This window comes from Dipodomys spectabilis, unplaced genomic scaffold (genome assembly GCF_019054845.1).
Source record: "Dipodomys spectabilis isolate Male_0828 unplaced genomic scaffold, ASM1905484v1 ptg000178l, whole genome shotgun sequence".
NCBI classification, from domain to species: Eukaryota; Metazoa; Chordata; class Mammalia; order Rodentia; family Heteromyidae; genus Dipodomys; species Dipodomys spectabilis.
Genome location: NW_024870855.1, coordinates 1,727,252 through 1,747,951, shown reverse-complemented (window position 1 = coordinate 1,747,951; position 20,700 = coordinate 1,727,252). Strand labels below are relative to the sequence as shown.

General features: G+C 38.6%; 1 pseudogene; it reads left to right on the top strand.

Moving 5' to 3' along the window:
• Positions 1–20,700, top strand: part of LOC122120793 — a 117,035-nt pseudogene that overhangs the window by 38,149 nt on the left and 58,186 nt on the right.

Below are 20,700 nucleotides of genomic sequence, written 5' to 3'. Positions count from 1 at the left end.
GGGAGGGAGGGAGGGGATGGTAGGGGGAAAACAATGGAGGGGGTAACAATGTTCAAGAGGAAGTGTACTAATAACCTCACTCATGTAACTGTAACCCTCTGTATAGTAGCTTTACAATAAAAAAAAAATATTTTGAATCAACATCTGGTATAGGGTATGACTCAAGAGGTGTGTGTGTATGTGTGTGTGCATGCGTACACCCCAATGTATATTTCTGCTCTTAGAATAAGTAATGAACAAGAATATATTAGTGTTTAGTGGATTACTTTTCCTGGAAGGCTGTCTTATCTTTCTAACATCTAAGTTATTGGTAAAATTGTTGATTGGGACTAAGAAAATAAGTTTTCCCTATTGTTACAGAAACTTCCCTGAGGTTGGTAATATCGATATTCCTTCAGTATGATTGACCAACTAAAGACAGATACAATTAGCAATAAACTTAGAAAAACAGAGAATTTATTTTAGCTTTTAGAGTGTTGCATTTTAGGATTAGGAGATAGTATGTTTTACCTAAATGTAAATGTGTCATAATGGCATGTATTGTAGTAATTAAGAATTTATTCACTCTTGAGCCAGGCAGTGGTGGCTCACACCCTGTAATAATAGCTGCTCAGAAGGCTGAGATCTGATGATCATGGTTTAAAGCCACTCTGGGCAGATAATCTGAGAATTCTTATCTCCAATCAGCCAGCATGGAGCTGGAAGTGGAGGTGTGGTTCAAGTAGTAGAATACCAAACTTGATTGAAAAAGCTAGGAAAGAGCATGTGGCTCTGAGTTCAAGCCCATTATCAGCATGCACACACGCATGCGCATGTACACGTGCGTGCGCACGCGCGCGCACACACACACATATATCATATTTATCACTTCAGCAGAGTTGAGGCACCTTTGGATAAGTAATAATTAAAAATGAAAGCTAACAATTCAGAAAGATCCTGAAACTCTCTATCACAAGACTATTAGTAATTTTTTCTGACTGACAGATTATATTCTATACATACAGATAAATTTGATAATATTCACATATTAGGATACACTCCTTGAGCTCTTCTTTGGAGAGTACAATTAATCTCTTCATGAAATTTTCTTAACTATTAAATTTATAAATATGAATTGCATTTTGAAACCAACTATAGATTCTTTAATTGCACACTACCCGAAAATATATCTGTATTGTCATTATGTTTTTTCCTGATGCCACAATTAGGAACACTGTCTATTAGGATAAAAGATTAATTCTGAGGTCCCACAAATGCAAAAAATTAGCAAATTTCATACCCCACTGTATGTAGGGAACTCTGAAACTGAGCTGCGAAACCTGGAAAAGGTTTGAGAGGTTGACAGCACTGAGAACTGGCTGTGGAAGGGTTGAAGCAGACAGCTCTGGAAAGGGTTAAGAGGATGTAATGCTGGAAGGGCTAAGAGCTAGCCCTTATAAGCCTGATAAAGTGGAATGCATGTTTGGATTTTGCCTGGGTTGTAGTCTTTTTTCTCAAAACAATAAGGGAGCCAGTTTTTCTCACAAACTCTTTTTTTGTCTCTAATTGTAATAATAGTTTAGATGCTTTGTTTTCTTCACGTACCATTAGTAACCTTCCCTGTAGAAAACCTAATAAATAAGCTTGCGTGCAGGAACTTGGGGTCTAAGAGCAGGTGAGCCTTGGATTCCCCACTACCTGCCCCCCCTCCTCTGTTTTTCTCATTTTCTTTTGCTCTGGTATCCCATCGTGCTGCCTCGGGTTGTTATACTACTGAATAAATAAAAATTATTACCATCTATGGAGACGAAGATAAGATAATAACTCTTCATTATGGATCTAGGAGAATTGTATAGGTAGTTCAAATGAAATTCTTCAGATGATAATTAGTCTACCACATTTTTTAGTGAGTCACTCTTGGTTGTGTCTCAATCACTATTTTTTTTTTTTTTTTTTTGGTTGGTCCTGAGTGCTGTTCCTGAGCTTTTTTTTTTTTTTTTGGTCAAAGTTAGTGCTGAGCACAGCTCCACTTCTGGTTTTCAGGTGGTTAATTGGAGATAAGAGTCTCAAAGACATTCTTTCTGGGCTGGCTTTGAACCATGATCTTCTGATCTCAGCCTCCTGAGTACCTAGGATTACAGGTGTGAATCACCAGTGCCTGGCTCTTAAATCAATTAACCCTTTGTCCAAGCAGGGTTGAAGGAGCAAGTATCTTCCGACTTGAAGGTTATTTCCATCCTACCCTTGGGCAGACATCTGCACCCTGGCAGACTTTCCCAGGTGTGATGCCATAGTTCCAGTTTTTAGTAGAAAATGTGATTTGCACATATAACACCAAAAAGAGCCCTTTGATGTTCTGCACTCCCAACAAGTTCCTATTTGTTGTAAATGTTGAATGAATTCTGTACAAGAAGACTGGAAGGCTTTTTTTCTCCAAAGAATTCACATTAAATAATAACTTGCTGTACTTTGCCCCTAATCCTACAGCCCTGGCCCCTATTTTTAGTTTAGTTTAGATTTTTAATCTCCCTGAAAGTTGGATTGATTGGTACAAGTTCTGTAACACTGTGTTGATGGCCTTATGGCAAAAACAAGCAAGCAAGCAAGCAGACAAATGGAGATCCTTCAGGTGGGTTGGACTGTAGGGAATCAGGTGTTTGTGCAAATCATATTCTGATTTGCTTAGGCCAGTTGCTTCCTGCTACCCTGTTAGATGTATCCTTACACAAACATGGTATGAATGGTATTGCTCTCTGGGGAAGCCATTCAGAGTCCCTTCTCAAAATCATGGGTCCAAACTGACTTCTGTTTTTCCTAGGCAGACCTTGCAGTCAGCCTCTGCTTCTTACTAGCCTGGTGGCCAGCCACTTTTCTAAAGGCTTCTGTGTTTTCATCTGCAAAGTGAAACTAGTGGTCCCCACTTCACTGAATAGTTGTTGAATAAACACCGTTGAGTTTGGTGCTGGCACAGAGCAAGTGCTCAGGGAGTGGCAACCCTGCTCCTTGATGGCTCCTTACCACTTGCTGATACCTGCCCCCCACCCCTAGCTGGCCACTCCTTGAGGTCTGGGACTAGCTTTTATTCACATGCCCCACACTGTGTACCAACTGATGAATAACGAAAGATGTCCTGAAGGAGACTTATGTTTGGTTGTGAAAAACTGAAGTAGAACCCATGTGGGTCATAAGGCGATATAATCAACTAAGATAAGAAAGATATTTGTAGATAGGTTTAAAACTTGCACTGGCATAATGGCTCAAGACTGTAATCCTACTGGCCATAATGGCACCCACTGTCATTCTAGCTCTGATGGGATAAACAAAGAAGATTGTGGTCCAGTCTTCTCCCACCCTCTCTCCCCTTTAAAAAAGGCATTTTATTCCAGTGTTGTTTTTTTTTTAATTTTGGAAACTAGGTAAATAATTTTGCTAAAATTATACTGGACATGTTCTGTTTCTACCTTGAATTTTACCTGCTTTAACTTTTTGTGACAACTTGTTAGAACTGTCCATATGACTGGAATGGATGGGACAATGTATTTTAGCTTATGCAGGTGGAATTAGATCTGAAAATGTCGGTTAAATACATCCAGGTCCTTTTGATACTTTTGCAGTCATTTACTGAGTATGTTATCATGCTGAGCAGATACTTTCATATTGCCTAGTTATAGTGAGTGCACATAGCTAATTTGAACATTTTTGCTTTTTAAAAACTTTCATTATATGGTTATTCTATTTAATGACTTTGAAAAGATTCTTTCTCCAGAGAGGGAGCCAAACTAGAATTAATTACTTTTTAATCACAGATTTCTGGGTAGCATGTTCTGCTTGTGCTTTTCCCCCCACAATCACACAAGCTAGATTTAGGAGAGGAATCTCCGGGGTTTCTGTTCAGACAGTTCCTTGTTTGAATCCTCCAGAGGCACTGACTCTTTGATCTCCTCCTTGAGTAGCTGTCTGATCTTTTATTCTGTGAAGTGTTTGAGTCTCACTATGATGGATGTTTCACTGACCCCAGTAAATGGAAGAAAATTTTCTCCCAGCCTTTAAATGTATTGATTTCCTTGTTCTTTCAAAAACACACTCTTCTTGGATAAGAACATTTTAGAAACATTTGGCATCAAGTCAACAGAATTGTGCCTTTAATGGAATTTGAGGCACTCAGGAGTGGTTTGATTGGTAAGAAACCATTTTTGTTTCTTTCTTCTCAGCTATTCTCTTCTTGCCCAATAATAAAAATAACACTCTTCCTCTTCCTTCCCATCCTCTTATTGTTTTTTGAAACAAGAGTATCTGATTTCACTGAATTTTGCACTTTGGTTTTTGTTGTTCCTTTCCTTTATTTCCTTGAAAGGGGAGGAAAGATTCAGTGGTGTACAGAGATATAAATTATGAGGAAAATAGGAGTTAAACCCAACTGAGATTCAGGGATTGAATCTACGAATTATGGTGATATCATAGAGAGTCTGATCCATGATTCAGAAACATATTAGTCATTTTGATAGATTGTTGATTTGACTAATTGCTCTAAAGCTTGCTGGCTGGCTGAATTACTCAAGTCAACTAATAATTTTGATAAAATCAGTGAGTAATTATAGGTTTGTGAGGGCAATAAATACAGAATACTGATTTTGTTAGACTACAGATATTATTGTGATATAATTAGATAAAATGTAATTCTGGCAGCCCATTTACCTTTTTCTTATTCTATAGCTTGCATTGACAGAATACATGACTGAAGAGACTATGGCAGTTTTTGAGGGAATAATTTTACTTGCTCAACAAACAATATTTAGGCGTGTGAGGTATTCCCTGGTGCTAAATAAGTACTATTACATAATATCCATATTTTGGAAGCCTTAGAAACAACTGTGGCTTGAGTTAAAAATAAAAATTTTCTCAGTATTTCTCAAGAAAAACCTAGAAATGAGCTGGAAGTTTTTACTGCAAATTCTCCATCAATTTTTTTAAATATTAGCATAATCAGGAGTACCTAAAACTCAGAGACTTACATTTGGTTGGATCTTATTTTTTTATTATCTTTTCCCTTACTTTTGAAAAAATGTTTCACAGAGTATAATGTTTATAACTGAATTTCTAATTGGCAGTGTTTATGTGCTATATTTGTAGGTGTAAACTGAAAATATTTTAGAAACAGACTTGTTTACTTAATGGAAAAAAATCTGTCTTTAATTTTACTTGGGTTGTCTCTTGGATGGCTTACCCCTATTTGATTCCTTTTATATAAAATCCTTTATAAAAACAGGAAATATAATGTACATAGACTTTTGTGCACATTTTGGTATATATGGAAACAAGGTCCAACATTGTGAAGTCATTTCACTCACTGCATAAGTCCTTGTCTCCCCCACTTCTGTACCCCCTAAATCAAACACTAAAGTTCACTTACAGCTCAAGTAATTTGTGTATTTGAACATACACATTGTTTTTTATAGACTGACCCACATACTTTCTGCTTTTTTGAACTTTTAACTCCTTCTTCAACTTAATGAGAAATATTTTGATTTCTTGCTTGCTGAGGGATGTGAGGTCGTAATTTTGAGAATTTTCATGCCTTGCCTTATGCACTTGCCTTATGTCAGAATGTATTCTCCAGGGAAGTTGAAGTTCTCTTCTAATGTTAATTCTCTAGAGCATAGGATGGAGGTGGATTATTATGGATGTATGTGTTAATATTACATGCATTTTTTTAAATAAAAGAAATCAAAGTAGCCAGGTTCCTCTTGTTTTCCTACTTTCTTCACGATGCCTTTGATTTGAAGTTAATTAGCTCTGAGGGATGTTTTTAAGGGGGATGGAGGAATCCTCATCTTCTCTTGCTCATTGTTTTTTACATGAAGCATCAGTTCTAGGGAGAAATAATGTCCAATGCAAAGTTTATCTGAAGCAAAACAACTTAGAACATTGTTTTTGATTTTTCTTTCCTGGCTTTTGTTTTCTCTTTCCCCCTTCTCTATGCAAAAGACACTGTATCATCTCCCTTTTTGGAGGCTGTATGGTGGGTGGGGATGGCAGCACCCAGGCAACAAGCCATTCTTTCTGAGATAGAGGAGTTAGTTACTAGAAGTAATAGAAGTAATTTCACCTTTGAGTTCAATCTCTTAGTAGAGCAGGACAAGAGGCCCAAATTCTGAACTCCCAAGCAGAAATGAGAGTCTCCTGTACTGCTTAATAGCAAATGACTCAGAACTTTTTCTGTTGTCTAGTCTCTGAAAAGGCATAAATTAATGAATGCAGGTGTGGTACAATGTGCACATCTCTGTGCACAGGGAAAAGGGTGTACCTCCCTCATTGAGGACTAGCACTGCTCCATTCAGTGGCAAGCGACCTCTTGCTCTTTTCAGCTTTCAGAAATACTCAAAATGATGCCTGCAGCAAAATGAAGTTTTCAAGAAACGTATCTGCTGTCAATGAGTATACTCTCTCTCTCTCTATATATATATATGTATATATATATATATACACACACACACACACACACACACACACATATATATATATATATATATTTTGGTCGGTTGTGGGACTTGAACTCTGGGCCTAGGTGCTGTCCCTCAGCTCTTCAGCTCAAGGTGAGTGCTCTACCGCTTGCACCACGGCACCACTTCTGGTTTTCTAGTGGTTTATTGAAGATAAGAGTCTCACAGACTTTCCTGCCTGGGCTGGCTTTGAACCGCGATCCTCAGATCTCAGCCTCCTGAGTAGCTAGGATTATAGGTGTGAGCCACCATTGCCTGGCTTGAGTATACTATTTTTTAGGAGAAAAATTAACTTAGTTATAAATATGTAATGATCTTTGGTTTTTAGTGTATATCTTGGTCTGAAAAAGTAGATTATAGTTTATACAAAAGAGCCCTCTAAGAAAAGCCAAATTAAACAAGTTGGGAAGTGTGGGAAGGCTAGTCAAGTATAACTATGGTTCAGGATGCTTCTTTTGGATATAACACTTCCTGTAGTTTGCTGTGCTTACTTTGACTGATTTTGATTTTTCTTAAAAAGACATCCTAGAAAAAAATTACCAAGAACCTTAGGTGACCATTAGAAATGGTCTTGAAGGAAGGGGCTTTTGAGCCTTCTCTGAACATAATTGTAGACCCACAAAAAAGGTTTCCTTTTTTTTTTTAATTGTGAAAATACTGTACATAGGGGTTACAATTACATGGGCAAGATAATGACTACATTTCTTATCAAGCATTGTAGCCTCCTCCTTTGTTTACCCTTCCCATCCCTTCCCAGCCTCCCCGTGTCCCCCCACCCAATCCTCCCCCCCCACAAAAAAGTTTTGCAAAACATTAACTTTATAAATTAATAGAGCAATGAACTCCTTAGGCTGAAGGTAAATTATGTATATTTAATTCCATAAGTATGAATTTGCAGTTGTATTAAAATAATGATTAAAAATAGAGGTTCTTAAAAACAAGTCTTCTACTCTTCTGAATACCTTACCCTTTCCTGCCATGTCTCTTTTCTTTTTGGTCAGTTGCAGTTCTTGAACTTGGGGCCTAGGCACTGTTCCTGAGCATTTTTTGCTCAAGGCTATCATTCTACCACATTGAGCCATAGCACTGCTGGCGGCTAATTGGAGATGAGAGTCTCATAGACTTTACTTCCACGTCTGGCCTTGTAATTGAGGACATACGGTTCTCCTCTCTTTGGGTGTTCCTAATATTTGAAGAGTTTTCACCCTTAGAGTGAATTTTACATGATAAGCACATTACAGTAATAGAATTTTTAATGTATTTAGGAGCAAACAATTCAAGGCATTCCAGTGTGCATTTTAAAACAATGAGCTTTTATATTGACAGTTGCTCAGGAAAGGAAAAATACCTCACTCATGAAATGACATTTGAGTGGTTGATTTCTATGCAGTGGATTCCTTGAGGGAAATGTGCTTTAATAGTAAAGAGAGAATACAGATGGAATCTCATTTATAACTAGAATTCTTACAAGGATTTTTATACAAAGGCTATTATCCTTCTTTAATGATTATCTGATTAACTCTCCCCAGTTGGTATAATAGTTGCAATAAAGTACAAGAAATAATGACTTGAGCTGGAAGAGACCTAAGAAATGATGATTTAGTCCTAACTGCTTACCTAAGTGGGTTCCAGATAGAGAGCCCCATTTGTTTGCTGAAGATCTCACAGCTCTGAGAGCTAGAATTAGAGTCAGTCCCAATGTTCTGTCTTTGAGTTCAAAGCTCAAGTTCACATGCTCTAGTGTTATATATTTAAACATCCAGGTTTGGAAAACTTAGATACTACCTCATAGCCCATACCCTTTAGTCTTTGCTTCAAACTCACCTAAATTCTTTGGCCATTTCTTCAAATCAACAAGAGAACTGTCAGGACAGATGAAGAAGTGGGAAAGGGGTCCCAGTGTCTTCCTTTAAAGTTCCAGGTATTACTTCTGATTTGGTAACTCTCTGTGAAAAGACCCAGCTTTGCTCTCCTTTAGCCCTGGGCCTCTCCTACCTGTTCCCTGGACCCCACCTTTTCTCTCTCTTTGTTCCATCAACCTTCTTTGTCAAATTGTTTATGCTCTTGGATTCTCTCCAGTAGGCCTTCAAATATGACTTGTTTTCCTTTAATAAAGATTTCCTTTGGCACAACTCTTTCCATTAAGGATGTTTTTAAGATAATTTGTTATTATTTTCAAATACATACAAGACTAGAAGGATAGTAGGACATTTAGAAGGATGGATGGAGGATAATATTGTAACTAAATGCCAAAATGTTTATTATCTAAGTCCTGTTTTCTAGTGGGAGTGTGGTATGTTAAAATAGAATTCTTTGGTAGTTCACAGAAGAAATGTGATTTTGACACATGTATAACTTTCTTACATGCTACAGCTTTCCAAGAATGTGAAATTAGACTGTCTGGGAATGAATTTGAAGAAAGCTTTACATTGGAAAGGGGTGTGCTTGACAGCTCTAGAATTCAAACTTGTGTGATTGTATTGTAAATTTTATACTTATGTGATATGGAAGCATGTATTTTTCTACATAGTAGGTTTAAATGTTTTTTCAAAAAAGGACAAATAAAAACACATGATTCTTATATTGGTTATTTCATCTTCAACAATATTTAAAAGAATATTTTCTTTGGTGATTAAAGGAAGATATTTCTCTTTATAATATTAGTAAAATACGAATGTGAGCAGTCAGTAGTGTCCTCAGAAACAGTATGGGCAGTTTAGTTTTTGTAGTGTAGGATCTGTGCTGAAATATCCAGTTGTCATACATCTTATTTTGACAAGCCATCTTTTCCCTGCCCTCTCACCCCCCATCAAAAAATTCAGTAATAGTAACCATACCTTAAAACCATGTGCCATCACTGTTGTAAACGGAGTCCTTTGCGTAATTTTTACTGTCTGTGGTTTGTTTTAAACAAGAAAAAGATCACTTCTTAAGGTCTAAATGGTCTGTAGAGCTTTCTCTAAGGCATGAAATTTAAAGCACTGGGTTGGATCTTTGCCAAGAGTGGCAAGCTTCATTGTAAACCGTCAGCATCATATACCCTAGCTTGAGAGCGGTGGGCAAGACAAGTGTCTGCTACTCCATGATCCTGGCCTAGGCATACATTCTGTTGACTGCCCCTTCTGCCTGTCCCAGCTTGTTGCTTGATTTCTTCCCGTTCTTCACTTGGTTCTTGTGATCTGAGTTTAATAAAATGCTTGCAATGGCTGCAGAAAGAGAAAAAAGTAAAGGTTGATAAGAGGAAAATGCAGTCAATGTAGTGCTGGTGCTGGAGGAACTATGGTGCTGAAGGAACTATGCATCTTAATCCACCTCTTCTGGTGGGTGGTAGGATTACTTCAGTTTATATTGTTCCGGGAATGGGGCAGTATTTGAATACTCTAATGCAGAAGCAAGAGAGAGGGAATAGAAAGAAATGCCTGGCTTTCTGGCATCTGGGTGTGTTAGGTACAATTTTCACTGCTTTGATCTTGCATAGTTTTTCCTTTCTCAAGCTTAGCTCGCCTGACTTGTCTTATTTTTCCTTTCTTTGCCAGGCTTGCTTGCTTGCTTGCCAGGCTTGCTTGCTTGCTTGCTTGCTTGCTTGCTTCCTTCCTTCCTTCCTTCCTTCCTTCCTTCCTTTCCCAATCCTGGGGCTTGAACTCTAGGTCTGGTCATTGTCCCTGAGCTCCTTTTTGCTCAAAGCTAGCTCTATCACTTGAGCACCAGCAGTATTTCCAACTTTTTCTGTGATTAACTGGTTTTTCCTGCCCAAGTTGGCTTTGAACCACGATCCTCAGATCTCAGTCTCCTGAATAGCTAGGATTACAGGTGTGAGCCACAACACCTGGCCCAGGTTTTCTTTATACTATGTTCTCTGTATAAATTATACATTGTGAATCCTCAGGTGTCTGTCTCTAAAGTGCAATTGGATAAGCATTTTGGTCTAAAAAAAAGTGATATGAATTGTTTCTTTCTAGAAAAGATAGAAATTCCTTAAGAAAATAGGGCCAGGAGTTGTATTATAGTCAGGAGAATGAAGAGTCTAACTTCCTAAGAAGGGGTACTGGATTGGGAAACTACCGACTTAACAATCTGTTTACATCAAAAGTATTCATGACATTGGCTAAGGTATCAATCCTATTTCAACTGCATTCTCTCTTCTCAAGATCATTTATAAATTCTTTCTGAGACCTAACTTAAAGGGTTTTAGGAAGCATCTTTAAAAAGGGTTTGATTTGGAGCCAATTGGGTGTACATGTTCCTCTCCTCCCTTTGAAGAGAATCTTAGAATCCTGGGTCTGCAAAGAATCTCAAGAAGTTCTTTAAGTTTCCAATCTCTGGGATAAACCCGAATACTTTGATTTTCCTCATTATTATCATTACATTGTCTCAATAAAAGGGGCTAGCATGTTCTCAGAAATAGAATATTTCAATAATAAAATACATACATACGTATATATCTATACAAGTCATTTTCTTCTAGTATGTGATTTCTGTAACCTTTCTCAGAGACATTTCTTTCTATGTGCCTTAGTCCTCTCCTGTTTTCTTTAAATTTAGTTTTTCAAAATTATTAATTCTTACAAGTTTTCTGTTCTTATGTCCTAGAAATCCTTTTATCTTGAATAGCTCCTACCCTGATGCAGGAGCGGGCTTGTTTTGAATGCTCCTCAACTATTTCCATGTTTAACTCTACTCCCCACAAAGAGCTTCACCTGTAAGTTGACCCAGACTCAGCACGTCAGGTTCCCTTCCACACATTTTGTTCCCAGGGCTCCTGTGGTGTCCTCCTGTCACCACCCACTTGAACACAGATGCCCCTGTTTTGGCCCATGTCTGCAAATTTTTATCACAGATTTGTTTTTCAGCTCTGGTCATTGTGAGTCCTTTTTTCTGAACTTCCTCCAGTCTATGCACTAAACTCTGCCCAGTGTTTTCCTGGCTGATGAACCTGGGAGATACTGCCTCTATCTTTCTGCTTCTGTCAGAGTACCACATACCTGGGCTGTATTTGGTGTTTGCTCATGACTCCTCTTTTTCTCCTGCCAGACTGTGGTAGTAAGGGTTCCTTTATATTTTATCTTCATAATTCACCTTTCATTTGTAGATATACTACCTTGTACTTACACCTCAAAAGCACCAGCTTATTTTGGTAGATCATTTCTTTTTTTTTCCTTGTCAGTCATGGGGCCTGAACTCTGGGCCTGGGTGCTGCCCTTCAGCTCTTCAGCCCAAGGCTAGTGCTCTACCACTTGAGCCACAGCGCCACTTCTGGCTTTTTCTGCTTATATGGTGCTGAGGAATGGAACCCAAGGCCTCATGCATACAAGGCAAGCATTCTACCACTGAGCCACCTTCCCAGCCCTTGGTAGATCGTTTCTAACTGACTTATTAAGATTCTATTATTCTTCAAAAAAGCTAGAAACTTTCACCTAGTTTAGAACCACAAGTTGAGATGCTTTCAATTTCATCAGAAAGTCATTGATTAAAATTTAAAAAAACCAAACAAACAAAGCCTCAACCACATTGGGCCCAGGAGTCTGACTGTTGTTTTATAATTCTTCTAAATAGTGTTAAGCCATTTTATTTCTGTCAACTCATGGCTCTTTATTACTGTTTTTTAACTCTACAAACATAGTTGATATCATGCTTAATTATGGAAACAGGACTCAAGTGATGTAGTATAATAATGGGGAACTGTGCTTGGTTCTGTGGAAAGAAGAAAATCAACAATTTAATATATGAATAGAATTTCATATTTTAGTAGCATGATAGGAGAAAATAAAAAGACTTGAGGATAAACATCTCCTTTATAATACCTATCTTTGATTTAAACTTAACAGCATCTTACTTAGCATATGAACATAACAAGATATACTTTGTGTTATTGTCATTACAGGTTCTAAAGGTAACCATGAAAACAGAAGAAGCTACATTTCTGATGTGATGCTTGAAAGTTAATGACTGCCTATCACGTTTTTGCGAACATTAAATATGACTTAGAAGCATTGAAGGTTTATGATGTCATCAGTTTCCACAGAAAGCAAACTCCAGTCGGCAGTGAGCCTGCAAGGAGTTGACCCAGAAACATGCATGATTGTGTTTACAAACAACTGGGCGCAGGTAATGTGTGAGCTCCTCCTTCTCCACTGGCCTCAGAGCCCCACCAGCCTCTGTCACACACAGCCAGGGTTTTCTACCTGTGTGACTGATAACTCAGTTTTCAGAAACACAAGGAGGGAAACCCATTAGATGGAAACAAAAGCAATATTCTCTTCTTGCTTTCCTATCACACATACCCAGTTAAAAAAGATCATTTCCTTCCCTGCCCCGCAAAAAAACAAAAAGGAAAAAAACAAACAGTTAGGAAACATGCTTGTTCCCCAGGTAATTTTAGAATAACAGCAATCATTCCTTGAAATCACTTTTACATCACCTTACAAAACTCTTCACCATAGTTATAAGCTTTCCCATTGGTCCTTTTTCCCTCCTGATCCCATCCAGTCCTTAAACTACTAAATACACATTTGTTAAGGATTTACCAAGTATTGTGCTTTCTATCACTCGAATTCCACAGACCTACAGAGTAGTATTAACTTCCTCATTTTACAGATGAGGGAATGGAAAATTACAGAGGTTAAATAACTTGCTTGAGGTTCTATAACTAGTGAATTACCAAGTGAGCCCTTAGATTTCACTCCCTTGACTCTAAAGCCCTTGTATTTGACCTCAGCACTCTACCATTTTCAGGCTGGTGGCCGCTGTGTAATTTAAGGAAAAATGTCAGGCTATGCCTAAATATCTGTCTTCTTTACAAAGCTGATTTTTTTTAAAAAAATTATTTATTTTGGCTTCTCTGACTCTTCTCTGATCTACTGGTGTAGATAATTAAGGGTTGAGTGTTCAGAAAATTGACTAGCCTTCTCCTTTCCTCAGGGAGTTTATCAGTAGTAAAATAAACAAAATCGGCATTCTTTACTATTTGTTCAACATTACACTCCCAGGTGAGCTGGCAAGTGGCTATTTATGTAACAGTCTTTTAGTGACTACATAGTTCATTCCTGTGTCCAGAAACAACACATGAGTTAAAGCATCAAACCTGTAAATCACAGCAATTTTGGGAGACATCGTTTAAATAAAAAAGGAACAAAATTAATTTGGCTTCTGGGTTGTTCACACTTTGTAGCTTCTTGTCGCCATCTAGGATAAAGCTTCCATGATTTTTTGTGCATTCCCCATTCTCTGAATTTTTGTTGTTCAAATTTTAATGGATTGTCTGTGGACATGGTGGTCACATCTGCAGTAGTAAAGGGAAGAAAGTATTTCAGCACCTTTTCCAGAGCAGTTACCTCTACTTGGTATTTTTTTACAGTATTCTAAAATTGATTCCAGAGTGGAGGGGTGAGCCCTACAGGAAACAGCTGGTAGTGCACTGGGTATAGGAAGATACAGGAAAGCCTGTATCTCTCTTTTTCATCTCTTTTTCTTCAAAAATTTTCGTATTTTGTGTTTACAATGTACATAGTATAATTATATATTAGTGCGTTGTGTTTATTCATTAATTAAGCTATTGATGCTTTTTTTTGGCCAGTCCTGGAGCTTGAACTTGGCCTGGGCACTGTCCTTGGGCCTCTGTGTGTTCAAGGCTAGCGTACCACCACATGTGCCGAAGCTCTACTTCTGGCTTTTTTCTGTTTATGTGGTAGTGAGGAATCGAACCCAGGACTTCATGCAAGCTAGGCAACCACTCTATCACTAAGACACATTCCCAGCCTCTGATGTTTATTTTTAACTGCTAGGAATGCACAATCAAGTTAGAAGTGTTTTTCAGACACAGTCATCTCATTTGATAGATGGAATCTAGCTCTCTAATACATAGTCTTTGCTCCAGGGCTCCATCTTGTTTGTTGTTTGGATATATTCTTTTGTTGTTTGGATATATCACAATTATTTCTCTGGATATCTGTAATGTATGCCTTTGGTAATCCATGCCATTCTTAAAGGCATGTTATAGCCTCAGCTTCATGATTATAGTTCAGCAAGTGATCTGCCCTGTCAAATTCTGTCCCAGCTTGTTATACAGTGTGGCAGTGCTGTTAGAATGTCCTATCAGAAACATGTCATTGATCTCTCACACTGGTGAATGTTTTTTGTCTATGTTGATTCTGAGCCTTGAACTTAGGGCCCCAGCATTATCCCTGAGCTTTTTTGTCTTAAGGCTAGTGCTCTGGCACTTGAGCCACAGCTTTTGGTAGTTAACTGGAGATAAGAGTCTCATGAACTTTCCTGGTCAGGCTGGCTTCAAACCATGATTCTCAGATCTCATCCTCTAGCAGATAGGATTACAGGTGTGAGCCACTAGTGCCTGGCTTGAAAAAATAAGTTTTGGTCCCAGGTCATATTGTAACGATATCTCAGGATACACATATCTTGTGGGTTTGGAAGCATATTGCAGGTATTTAGCATTCTCCTTTTGTTACAAAAAAAAAGTAAGAACTTTGTCATGTATAGTCATTAAATACTTTCTTTTGCAAAGTGAGGACTCTTCTGGCTTAGTCATTTCTCTAACTTTGGTTGGTTGTTTTCTTTTTGAAAACTTTTGAGGCTTAACTTTTCCTTTTTTTTTTTGGTCAGTTGTGGGCCTGGGCACTGTCCTTGTGCTCTTCAGCTCAAGGCAAGAGCTCTATTGCTTGAGCCACAGTGCCACCTCAATTTTCTAATGGTTTATTGGAGGTAAGAGTCTCTCGGACTTTCCTGCCCAGGCTGACTTTAAACTGTGATCCTGAGATCTCAGCCTCCTGAGTAGCTAGGATTACAAGTGTGAGCCACCAGAGCCCAGTGAAAGAATGTATATGTATATGTGTGTGTGTGTGTGTGTGTGTGTTTATATATATATATACATGTTGGTAGTGGGACTTGAACTCTGGGCCTGGGCACTATCCCTCAGCTCATCAGCTCAGCTGAGCGCTCTACCCCTTGAGCCACAGCACCACTTCCAGTTTTCTGAGTGGTTTTATTGGAGATAAGAGTCTCACAGTCTTTCCTGCCTGGGCTGGCTTTGAACCGCCATCTTCAGATCTCAGCCTCCTGAGTATCTAGGATTACAGGCATGAGCCCCTGGCACCCTTAACTTTTCCTTTTAAACAAATCTTAAAAATACTCATAGTTTTAGTCTGCAGAGGCCCCCAGGGCTTTTTGGGTACCTTATGAATGAGAGTACTGGGTGAGAAACTCTCTTGGCTGGCAAATGGCTATTGTTCTTCAGGGGTTTATTTAGCTCATAGTACTAGTACAGCCCTGTCTGCATCCCAGGTGGGATTTAAGCTGGGAGCCTTGGCCTGGGCTTTTAAGAAATGTACAAGCTAAGGTGGATGTGTAAAAATCCTTATCACAGAGTGATTAATGGTGGCTTCTCCCTGGGAAGGAGCTGGTATGGATGGAAATGGTCTGGTGAGTGGGAAAAGTAATTGTTTTGTGTTTGGTAACTTAGCTGTGAAAAGGGAGGGAGAAAACTTTTTATGGTATAAATATTGGAAATGAATAGTTTTAGCCTTTTTGGGATTGTGGGGGGGAAAAGGTGGAGAAGACAAAAAAATCTCAGGATAAGATATTTGAGTTGGAAATGAGAGACCTTCAGCTGGTAGAAATGAATGTTGTGTATTCTTTGTTTTGGAGTTTCAGATGGCATTCTTTGTAATGAGTTGTTCCATTGGAGAGGAAGAGCAGTAGAGAAATGTGTTAAAATCTGACTCACACCTCTTGCCTGCTGGAATTGCAGTTGCTGCTTTCCTGAGAAAATCCTAGAAATCCCAGAAGGGATGTAAGATCAGAAATGTGGCAAAGACAAGACAAGATGGCAACATGTTATTTATTGAAGTGTCTATTAGCTGAGTAGAGCAATGCTTTTATGTGTGATAATGAGAGGAAATGAAGGTACCAAAGTCTGTAGGACTCAGAGTTCTCTGATAGGGCCCTTGAGTGAAAAATACAACACAACTGACCTGCATTTGTCTGATTCTGTTCTGCTGTTTATCAGTAACATCTGTTTCAGAGCGGTCATAGATGGAAGATAGCCTCTGGCCCAAATTGTGCCCTTCTAGTTATAGTATCTTGTCTCGAGCACCATGTCGCTGTCAGAGGAGTTGTCTAACTAGCTAGGATCATATTCAAAGCAGATTGTGACTCTGGAGCTTACCAGGAGATAGACATGGATAGTTCTAGAGGTACTTTGAATTTCCGAATTGTTCCCTGGTCCAGTGACCTGTGGCAGCCCCAGAATAGTTCTGGAGTAGGCATTCAGGAGTAACTGCATTCCTGGTAAGTGACTGAAGAATGTGGTTAGGAAATAGCACCTTCTGAATGGCCACCTTGTCACTTAAGTTGCGGTGAATCTACAACCAAGACCTTTCTAGGTTGTCCCTTTTTTTGGACCTTCCAGCGGCATCTGGCCACCCACAGGCCCTGTTGGCACACAGAGTTCTTTATGCCCTTTTTTCACTCCTACATCTCATTTAGTCATGAGAAATACAAAGCTGCTTAGAGTTTCTGGCCACCTACTCCCTGGTTTCATGCCTCTTTGCCTTAGCACTTGCTCTTGTTTCTGCCTGAGTATTCTGCTGCTTGGCTAAATGCTTTTCTTTCTCCAGAACTCTTTTGAACTTCATTTCCTCTGGAAGCCTTTTCTTGCTGACTTTTATTCGTCCACTCTGTGTTGCAACTTAACACTGAGTTTTCTTTCACTGTTAAACCAGTCACCTTTTATTGCAATTATGGGTACATTATCTTCTTTCCAACTTCACTGTGAGTGCCTCCAGATTAGCACCATTAGTAATTTATCTACATTTTCAGTGTTAAGAACTGACTGTGACATATTATAGATGTTTAATGAACTGTTGAATTGAAAGGCAGAAAATAAGAAATGCAACTGCAGACGATCTGAGAGACGGGCTGGGAAGGTGGCTCAGTTTTGAGAGATATAGGAAACAGCTTCAGTCTTATATACTATTTTGAAGACCTTGCACAGTTTGCTTCTAGGAAGTTCTTTGGATTTGGTTTGAATTCATTGATCAGAAATAGTGTATATATATGTATATGTATGTGTGTGTTTAATTTTTATAGTCAATTTCATGAACAGTTTATAATCTAGTATATTGTTTTTATCTCTTATATTTGTGACTTTGCATTTCCAAAATGGAAGAGTGTAAAATTAGAAAGGAGCATTGGCTTACCAAGCAATTAATAGATTGCTGTATGCACTAACCACTTGTTATTTTGTGATTTCATAGACCTTTCTGTATACTTCTTTCAAGCGCTGAATACTAATAGTGTCTGTCCTTAGATCTACAAGAACATAGGAATTAGGTTAAAAACAATCAGAGGACTGGGCTTGGTGGTATATGCCTGTAATCTTAGCACTGAGACCTAAAGTCCTTGAGTTTGAGCTCAGCCTGGACTATATTGTCAGACTCTGTCTGTCTCAAGAAAAAAAAGAATACAGTAGTGATGATAGATGAGGAAAAAGTGGTGGATTTAGTCATCTTTTTCATTTCAGAGAGAATGAGGATGGGAAAATAAATGGAACCATCTAGATTGCTTAGGTCAAATGTCTTCTCACAATAGTGCAAAGTATAGTATGTTTTATTTACAGCATCTTGTATAGATTTCGACATAGCCTGAATCTGTTGAAGAGCACATGGTATCTAGATGTAGAGTTGTCACATGTATTTGAATCCTATTCACTTGCCATGTTCATCTTTGTTCTTTTGATACTTGCCTTGTGGTAGACTAACTGACAGGGGAAAAAAGCCTTGGAGAGATGAAAGTTGAGACATTGTTAGAGAACTTTGATTACTCTTCTGACTATCTTAGGAAGCTTTTATTTGTTAACATTTAAAAATTTGTACCTGTCACACCAACTCTACAGGTAACCCCAAATTTGCTGGTTGAAAATAAAACAAAAGCTCTTCCTCCTAAGATGAAGGGCCTAAGGCATTGATGAGGGCTTCTGTTACACCACAAAGTAGTTGAGTCTATAGAAATGTCAGCAGTTCTACTACTGCAGACTCCTTGATAAGGTTGTTTTTTGTTTTTTGCTGTGGTTAAAGATAGTGTTCCTTGGAATGTTATTACTTAGGACACTCTTCTGTCTGTCTATAGCTCCTCCTTTTTCCTGTTTCATCTCAGAGTTAGACAAGTTTCTGATGCTCAGGACTAAAGCTGACTTTAAACCACTGGGACAAGTTCATAAGCTGTGTTGTCTTCTTGATAGGAAAAATAAATGACTTGGTGAGGTCCATTCCCCCTATGGAGACAGGTATGCAAGGAATGTTCCAAACTGAATTGAGCCCAGAAACATGGACTGGATGGAAACATACTTTTCTTGTAGTTATTTGGTACATTAAGTGGAATTCGGCCTAGGACAGCTAAATCCTAGGTACATTAAGTGGTATGTGCCCTAGGACAGCTAAATCCTGGGTACATAAGTAGAATTTGGCCAAGCACAGCTAAAATCACTCTTCTGTTTGATGGAAATGTTCCTTAGTAACTTGTTTTCCATAATTCTACTTTAACTTATCATTCCAAAGGATTTGGAGGTATGGGTTGTAGTCAGGTGACTTCCCTGAAATAACTAGGCTCTCACAAAATAGTATAACTGGTCACTTGATACCAGGTTGTATGTAAGACATAGAACAATAGTGAGATGGTATCAAAGTAAATCTAACAGAGAAACATAAGTGTTTATTATGACGGAAAGTCCTCTGCTAGCTACTCTGTGATTAATGTGAACCTTCTATTATTTCCTATTTAAGATTTGTAACTGTTTAAACTTCAGGCTCATTATCTCTGACAAGGGTCATTATTAGGAATAAAGATAAGGAGCATTATGAAAGAATGCTTAAGAAAGAAATCTGTTAATTATATTTATCCACATTAATCGTTATAATTGTAGGGAAAATGGCTGTGAAACTAGTTTAAATTTAGCTATTTTGATCTGATGGTAATTTTTACACCATTGTTCACATTGTTGATTTATGTATGCTTCTTTGTAGGATTGTGCTAATTTACATTTGGCTCTAAATGTGACCCATGATATGCACATGCATGTGCATGCATGCACACACATGCCTATATTTATTAAAGTGTATCGATGATCAAATACCCAGTCATGATCAGCATTAATGTTGTTACAATTTCTGATCTCAATTAGTTTTCTTAATTATCATGTGTGTTATTATATACTGATGAGTTTTGATATTATCAGCTTAACAAAGTGAACTTGTTTTGTAAAAAAATGTTTATAGTGCATATTTTGCTTGTTTTCACTTTCTCATCTACTAAATCCCTGCAGCCTTATTCATTTCTCCTGAAATAAATCCCTGAGAATGATATATATAGTGGAGAATCCAGGGTTGGAAAATCCGAGACAAGAATGAGAAATTAAGATTGGAGGAGCACAGGAAGGGCCAGGCCTGTAGGAGGCTCTGTGTACAGCATGGAATCTCAGCACCCATTGGATTATTAGTCAGAGATGGCAAATGGTGACCTGAGGCAGCAAGCAGAAATCAGGGAAACAGGGCTACTAGGGTTTGATGGGAGTTTGAGGGCAGTGAAGGAAAAGATAATTTACATAAGGAGTCGATTTCCAGGCACTGCAAGAATTGTGACACCATTCAGGTGGAAGAATTTGGACATCCATGTAGAAGCACTTGAGCATTTTGGTGCAGGCTGGGTTCCAGCCAGGAAGTGTCTGAGCTATTCCCTGCCAAGTTAGGACCAGTGCCAGGATGAGGCCTTTAGAGCCCACTTGAAAATCAGGTCATGGGTGTGTGTGCCTAGAAGGAAAGGGGAGGTGGCCTGGGAGGGCTCTGATACCTGAGGAACAGGTTCAGGATATGTGGTAACTGTGGGTTCAATCAGCACCTTGTGGAGCACTGTGTGCTCCGTGACTCAAGCCCTTTGTTGTAACACACCCATCTTCTAGGCAGTAAAACCAGTGGCCAGGGCTTGGGATCAACAACCCTTCCCTGTGTGAGGGCTGTTAGAACTCTGTTCTCACTTTCTCTGCTATTTACTCAGAAATAGCACAGAGGAGGGACTACAAGGAGGAGTAAGATACTTCAGTTTAGAAGTGCTAAGCAGTTTGACGTCTGAGTAAAATTCTCAGTTCTCTTTGAAATTTCTCATAGCAGGGCTGGAAGAGTGCTAAGTAGTAAGGAAGGCTAGTTTATGAGAAAAGTGT